At 38.9% G+C, this 7,579-nt stretch overlaps 1 long non-coding RNA gene across 1 annotated transcript; it reads right to left on the minus strand.

The window, feature by feature from the left end:
• Positions 1–470: 470 nt before the first annotated feature.
• Positions 471–2,054, minus strand: LOC137093517 (uncharacterized). The gene is made up of 3 exons (XR_010908474.1): positions 1,863–2,054; positions 1,183–1,275; positions 471–579 (listed from the first exon to the last, which is right to left on the minus strand). It is a non-coding gene; the product is annotated as an uncharacterized lncRNA (long non-coding RNA).
• Positions 2,055–7,579: the final 5,525 nt, after the last annotated feature.

Here is a 7,579-nt window from a genome sequence, read left to right on the forward strand (position 1 = left end):
GTTATTAAAAGATTTAGACATGAATAATGGTACGTATTTTATCATAGTAGAAAGAATGATCACTGTTGAAATGAATAATCCTTTGAGAGATCAACATCAAATGTTGTACTACATATTACAGCATTGCTTCAATACAAGACATACCAATGGACTTGCGCGCTTTTCTGTCTTCTTCGGGCACAAGATGTCCATCTTCCTTCCTCACCCTAAACAAATGACTTATTTTCTTAGCTTGCTTCGATATAAGGTCTGGTCTTTCTTCTCTTCTGTAAAACAAGAAAGTCTCACTTACTCTGTGCAAATACTATTGTTTTTAAAACATATAAATTAAGACAGTTACGATAAAGTTAATTTACCATAAGGTGAGCATTTGATGACTATATATACTAAAAACTGTATATACTTTAGTATATATACTGATAATATTCAACTTTACCTGTGAAGGGCTGATTACGCCAAGACTCGCTGAGAATCACTAGACGCTCTTGTGAGGGTTGACTCTTAAAAGAGCTGTTGAGTTTGATATTGTAGAGATCTTTTAAACAAAAATAAATACATAAAAGTAATCTGCAAGTAATCCTGCAAGACAGAAAGAAAGAGGAAATTGTATTACATTGCATGCAAGTTGTGAGTTCATACATAACTGTTTCTTGCTGTAAAAAAACAATGCATAATTAAATGTTAAATACATTTATGTAATAAGTTCACAGATATGTGTGCATTCCCATTATTAAAAGTATGTAATAGCAAGCTAGATCATAAGAATTTGTTTGAAAATGTAGATAACTCACTTGATTTTGTGATCACATAAATTATTTACATGCAAACGGGACGTTATAAACAGTGCAACTGATCTGATTAAGAAAAAATAATTGAATATCTGATGTCATGTGACCGAAGTGGCTTTTTGAGGCTTTTGCATCTGAACTCTTCATATACAAATACAAATCTGGAAAAAAAAATTAAGAGACCACTTAACATTTAGAAATCCATGTTAAGTGGTCTTTTTTCCAGAGCTATATGTACGAGAATCATACGAATTTGACAACTTGTTAAATCTTGTGAATTATTAAGACTTTGGGAATATGTTCTTACTGATTGAGCTATGGGATTTGTAAGAATAAGTAACAACAAATGCTTAATAAAATGTTTGATAAAGGGTTCAAACCAACACATACATACCATTACAAATATTTGCTGTTGCAGCTTTCGGTTTTCTCCGTTACATCTCCACAAACAAGAATGGGTTGACTGAGTCCGAGAGGCCCTTTTGGTCTTTTCAGGTAAAAAAAAAAAAAAAAGAAAGAGAGAAAAAAGTCATAATATATATTATATAGCATTATAAAGTATACTATTTAAATAACAATATTTGGATTTTACATTAAAATGCATTTAAAGCATGGTAATTGTTGTGGCTACTGTTTATTTACAACAAATATCACATTAAAACTACCAATTGTTGTGGCTACTGTTTATTTACAACAAATATCACATTAAAACTACCAATTGTTGTGGCTACTGTTTATTTACAACAAATATCACATTAAAACTACCAATACCGTGTTAAACGCATGGCAAGTGTTGTTTTTTTTTATTTTTATTGTGCTTCTACTACAAATGCCACGTTGGAACTACACTAGTAATTATTATTAAATATTAACAACTGTTTAAAGGTCTATAGCACGTCACGTGACAGTGTTAAATTACCCTATTAGCAAGGTGTGTTTATTTAGAAAGCAAAGAAATGCAAAGCCTCAGTGGAGATGTTGACAGATACAATGCAGGGACTGAACATGATCGATAACGACAAGCAGAAAATACTTTATATCAAATATTAGGACATAATATGTATGACTACTCACCAACATGTGGCACACGTGATCTGATGCCAAACATCGCGAAGTGTTCTGAATGAGACTTCTTCAGCGCGATTTCATACCGATAGAATTGCCGTCTAATGTTGACGCCAAAGGTTTCCCACTGAAAGCAATTGGGTTCCCAGTTCGTCCATCGCGTGACGCCGAGGGGTCTACCTGTGGCGTCTTCAGTGTGACGCCGGGGCGCGGCGCGGATAGAGACGCGGTGATTGCTTTTGGGTCTTTTCTTCTCACAATTCAATCGTTTGGCCTCGGAATAGTTGGCATTTTTCAATAAAGTGTGCCTGTTGTCTGTTACAGTCTGTGTTTTATATCATATAATACGCAAATGGGTAGGTTTAGGGCGGGGTGGGGTTTGACTGCTGTTTCAAACGTGTATTATAGCGTAAATAAATGTAAATACAATTGTGCTGGCTGATTAAATTGAGAATCACACTCCAACATGTCATAATGGAACAATTATAACCCAATAAATTCCATCATGACGATAACATTCACATGCCCAACACGTCTGTTTATGACGTCCTAGGTTTCTCATTGAAATCAGTGGATTACCCAGTACGTCGAAAAATGGCGATTTAGGGGTACCCTGTGCGTCAACAGCTGACGTCAGGGTCCCTTGACCGTTCGGCAACATTTGACGAGTAGGGGTGAGACTGTGTTGCGCACACACACACACACAGGGACTTTCACAGATCTTCAACCTGCCATTGAAGTACATTATGGGAAGAAAATCCCCTGGAATGTTTTTCTTAAACTTAATTTCTTTTTGACTGAAGAAAGTACATGAACATCTTGGATGAGATGAGGGTGAGTAAATTATCAGGACATTTTCATTGAAGTGAACTAATCCTTTAAGTTGATTGCTGGTCTATCTCTAATCTTCCAGGCTGGGCTTGAGATGTTTTGGGCACATATTTTTGGTGTGTTTGCCTTTGTATTGAGATAGGACAGCACAGATAAATGACCAGAAGCGGAGTGGAAGAGAGAGGGAGACGAGATCGGGAGCCAGAACTCGAACTCGGGTCGACCAAAGCGCAACCGTGCTGTATGTCGTAATGCTGCCTATGAAGCTATTGGCTCCAACTAGGAAGTACATTTTTAATAAGTTTTGCTTAACTGCATCCTTAAGTGCTCTCAAGGCCAGTTTCGCCAATATCAGTAGCTATATCAAATTTATTTTTTAATTAAAAAGAGCAATTATAGTCACTATAATTATTGAAAGTCATCATTATTTCAATTTAAATAAACACGTTATTGAATCTTCACATTATTACACCTTACAGTTGAAATAAACATATCATTAAAGCTTTGATTACATATTTTTCACATAAACCCCACCATAACAAATGTCTTTATTTTGTCCAGAAGATTTTCCTATTTCTGTCACATCTCTATTTGAATGAGAACTATCTAGTTGTTGTTTTCTAATTCAAAGTTTATGTTACACATTTATTTTTTTATGGCAAACAAATAATATAATCACTAGTTAAAACACTTAAGATCAGTCCTCCTATATAACATCACCAAGCATTGATACTTTGGAATCTATCCACCAATCCTTGTTAATTTAATTTAAAGATTGGCAGAATGAGGACACACGATTATCTAAGAAACTTGTTAATGTCAAACTTCAGTGAAATCAAATGTGAGAAGTGTTTGGAATGAATAGAGTATCAAATTAAAATCTGAAACAGTGTTTTGTTTAGTTTTTTTCACTTGTGGTCACAACATCAGTCATCAAGTTCCAGAACTGTCACTTCTGGCAGCAAGGAAAATGTTGGGGTGTTCATAAAAATGTTCTCAGGAAGTGAAATCCTTGCTCTCTTAAATTCTCCTGGTCTGTAACCTTTACCTTGTTAACTCTCCTCTTTTGACAGGCAACTGAAGAAAAAATGTCACTCTCTTGAGTGAGTTTGCAAGTAGTAGAGTGTGTGTGTGTTTGTGTGTATGTCTGGGAATGTGTATGTGTGCGATAGTGGAAGGGGTTGAGTGCAGCGAAGGCTCTGAAACTTGGGGAATACCTGAAGGGGGTGGGGGCGCGTTCCACGCTTGCACATCCAATAAATGGATTTCACGTGATAAGGCCATGTACCTCAGTTCGGTCCCGGAGAGTCAGCCCATCTCCCTTTCGTTCATCCCTACGTCCATCGGAGTCAGGAAATCCATTGTCGGAATTATGGGGAGCGGTTCAATAATTCAGATTAGCGCTCATGTTTATTAATGCTCTACATCTGTGCAAACAACGTGTCAAGCAGAGAGTTTATTGTAATTGCCAGAGCAAACAAAACCTGAAAGAAGCAATTTCCAGTTACAATGTGCCGTGCCAAGTAATGAGGCTATTGGCATTCCTGTCCAGTCATACTCACCGCAGTCTCTCCATCACTTCAACATCCAGCCTGATAGATACTTTTAAAAAGAATGAAAGTGCTGGCTAACATGTTAGACCACAAGAGGAAGAAGAATGATTCAAGATAATCATTGCCCTGCCCCTTTCTTGAAGATCTTACGAGTTTCCATTTAACATGACTTATTTCACCTTTTCATATGGAATGGTTCATTGTTGAGCAGTTGCAACAGCTGATTGGTGTGCTGATCACCACCAGGCTGCCACTCCGACCAAATAAATTATATGTGGAGTGGCATATATAGAGGAACAAAATAAAGACAGTTATTAAATTGAAAATGTCGCTGGACAACAGTGTAAATGTTTCAGCGTCCCTCTGAATCCATCATTATTACTTAATTGAATTCCAGTAGTAAATATTTAATTGAATAACAGCTTTGGATTTATTGAATTGCCCCTGGAACAGAGACGAAGCAGCCCTCTTAACGTTCTTACAGAAGTACATTGTTGAAAACATACATTAACATCATTTCAACTGTGATCACAGGCTGATTTTAACTAGTGAGCAGTCCATGCAGGCTTTGTCAGCAAATACGAATGAGCTTACATTGGTGTCTCTTTTTTTAATTGCAGGTTTAAAGACGCACACGTTTTTGTATAATTTGGTGAAAAGGAATAAAATCCAAGATGAGTAATTCCAATTCAAAAGAAAATCATTATCTGTTGAAGATTAGACTTCAGGTTCCAGCATTTGTATTTTGAGGCATTTCATGGCATTTTTTTGCAGCCTTGATCTATGAAGTTTCTCTCTTGGACACCTAATTTCATGATCAACTTTTCCATTTTCAAATGTGGTGGTGTGGTTCAGTGCTCAAAATGGGCACTATTTTTTTTATGTTTCCACCTCATGCACTTGCATGGTTAATGCCTAATAGTCATGGGATACTTCAAGGATGCAGGTTTAACCACACATCATCCAGAAACTAGAGACTTTTTATTAAGGTAACAATCTTTAATTTCCTTTCTGCACTCATATTAAGTCTTAAATAATTAATATTTTGGCTTTTTAGACATAGAAAATGAATAAGTAATTGGTTAATTCAGATAAAACTGGAAATTCTCAGACAAACACTGATGTTATGAAGGCAAGCCTTAACCTTACCCTTCATGTCAGGGTAAAATAATATCATGATATCAGCAACTTGGATTCACGCTAAATCTTTCAGTCTCCAGCTCCTTCTTGGTACGAGGATACCCTATCTCCACCTTGGGCCACTGAGCCTGTCACTCCACCTCGGGCGGCTAGCTTGCCTTGGCTCCTTCTTTTCTTGGCTCCACCTGGGATTGTCGTCCTCATGGCTCTACCGGGCTCCCTCGGCCTTCCAGCCTTGCCTTAATCAGTCGCTCTACCTACAGCATGGATTTTCCAGGGCTTTCAGCTGCGCTTCTTCCCTCCACTCCTTTGACTCAGGCTCTGTCTTACGTACGGCTCCTCCTTAGTCTTCCGGCACCCTGCCTCCACCCTGACCACTGTAATTCAGCCTCATCAGCTCCGCCTCTGCCTCCAACTCTATCAGCTTTCATTTTGTCACTCCCCTGGTTCCACCTACCAAGTCTCCACCATGGCTTGCTCCTCCCTCCCTCAAATTCACTGTGGGCCTTTGTCCTGACTGTGCTTAGTTTAGATTCCCTGCTCGAGTCCGAGCCTGAACTTGACCAGCGGCACTATCCTCGGGCTGGGCCCTTGATCAGGGCCCTTGATATATATATTAAGGGTGTCCTTGACTAAGGATTTACACATTCGAATCAGAATTGTCAAATCTTTCTATGGTCAACGGATAGTCGAATCATCTATGTGTGTGAATGGTTTGGGGGGGCACGACACTAGTCAGCAGGAGGGTAAAACTATGTTTATTTTTACACACTGCACAAAGCAACAACTTTTAATAAAGCGACCAAAACTGCCTGCCAGTTGACAGATAAACTGACAATCGCGTTCTTATTTAGGTTTAAAGGGGGGGTGAAAAGCTATTTCATGCATACTGAGCTTTTTACACTGTTAAAGACTTGGATTCCCATCCTAAACATAGACAAAGTTTCAAAAACTAATGTTGGACGTTTGATGGAGTATTTCTGTGTCAAAAATACTCCTTCCGGTTTCTCACAAGTTTCAGAGAGTTTTTTTCGAGTATGGGTCTGCTTGACGTCGATAGAGTGGAAGGTCCTTGTATGGGCCGTACGGGCTCTTCTCCCGGTAGGGTGTGCGTGACTAGAGCGAGAGAGGAAATGCACGCCCATAAACACTCGCTCAGCTGCAGATCCACTCGTCCGTGAACACTTATGTCGTTATAGTCTGTGCCACGCTCCACTTTATTCCTATGGGTGACATCAAGCAACTTCAACGCTTCAGCACAGCATTCTGGGAAGGCAGCGCTGCATTTGAACCGGTTTGAATGCAGAAATGACGGGAAGCTTCACAACAACGCCTCAGTCGCGTCGCAAAGTGGATCTCCACGGTCACTGCTGTCACAGGACTTCACCAAATCATACCAAAGAAGTGTGTTTTTGACGGAGCGGTCCCAGCGATAAAGGTTCGGTCCTGCTTTGGAAGCAGCCGGTGAGTTAAACTGCTTCAAATGTCTATGCTGTCGGCTATCGTCGCGTGAGTAAACATCAGTAAACGTCATTCAAATGCGCTAATGGTTACTCCATTGTTCTATGTATAACGTTACACTAGTCTGACGTGCAAATCAATGCGTGCAAAGAGAAATTACTCTTCTCTTTATGGAACTTCTATGTCAAACAACAAAGACTAAAATAAATGATGTACAAAATGTAGAAAACAAAATTGATTTTTTCATTTTTTCAAATGTAAGTATCTGCTAAGTATACCACAACAGAGTAACATGCATCGATAGCAGAACACATTTGGCTGTATATTCGGTGTGATCAAGCCATTGAATTCTTGTGCTCAGAATAGACTCAATATAGATTCACATTTTTCTTGTATTTTGGGGTGGTCCTAACGTGTTGAATGGAAGTCTATTTACAGATCCTCTTCCCCCCTCTCATGCTGTTGATAAACGTGTTGTGGCTGCAGTTCCAGCTAAAAGGCTGTGTTTATGCCATCACTATGGCAATGCATACCTGCATTTGTCACTGCCACATGTGCACCGTCAGCTACAGTCCAGGTGTCATTAATCAGAGAAACATACGTATTCACATATCAGGAGAGCGGAGGTGACAAGTGTGGATGCTAGATTGACTAAACAAGCTGGAATCTATTTATTGTGCATATTTCTCTGCTAAGAACACAGGCAAGGACAGGCAACATTACATATGTCAAGTTTGAGGT

Source organism: Pseudorasbora parva, chromosome 12 (genome assembly GCF_024679245.1).
Source record: "Pseudorasbora parva isolate DD20220531a chromosome 12, ASM2467924v1, whole genome shotgun sequence".
NCBI lineage: Eukaryota > Metazoa > Chordata > Actinopteri > Cypriniformes > Gobionidae > Pseudorasbora > Pseudorasbora parva.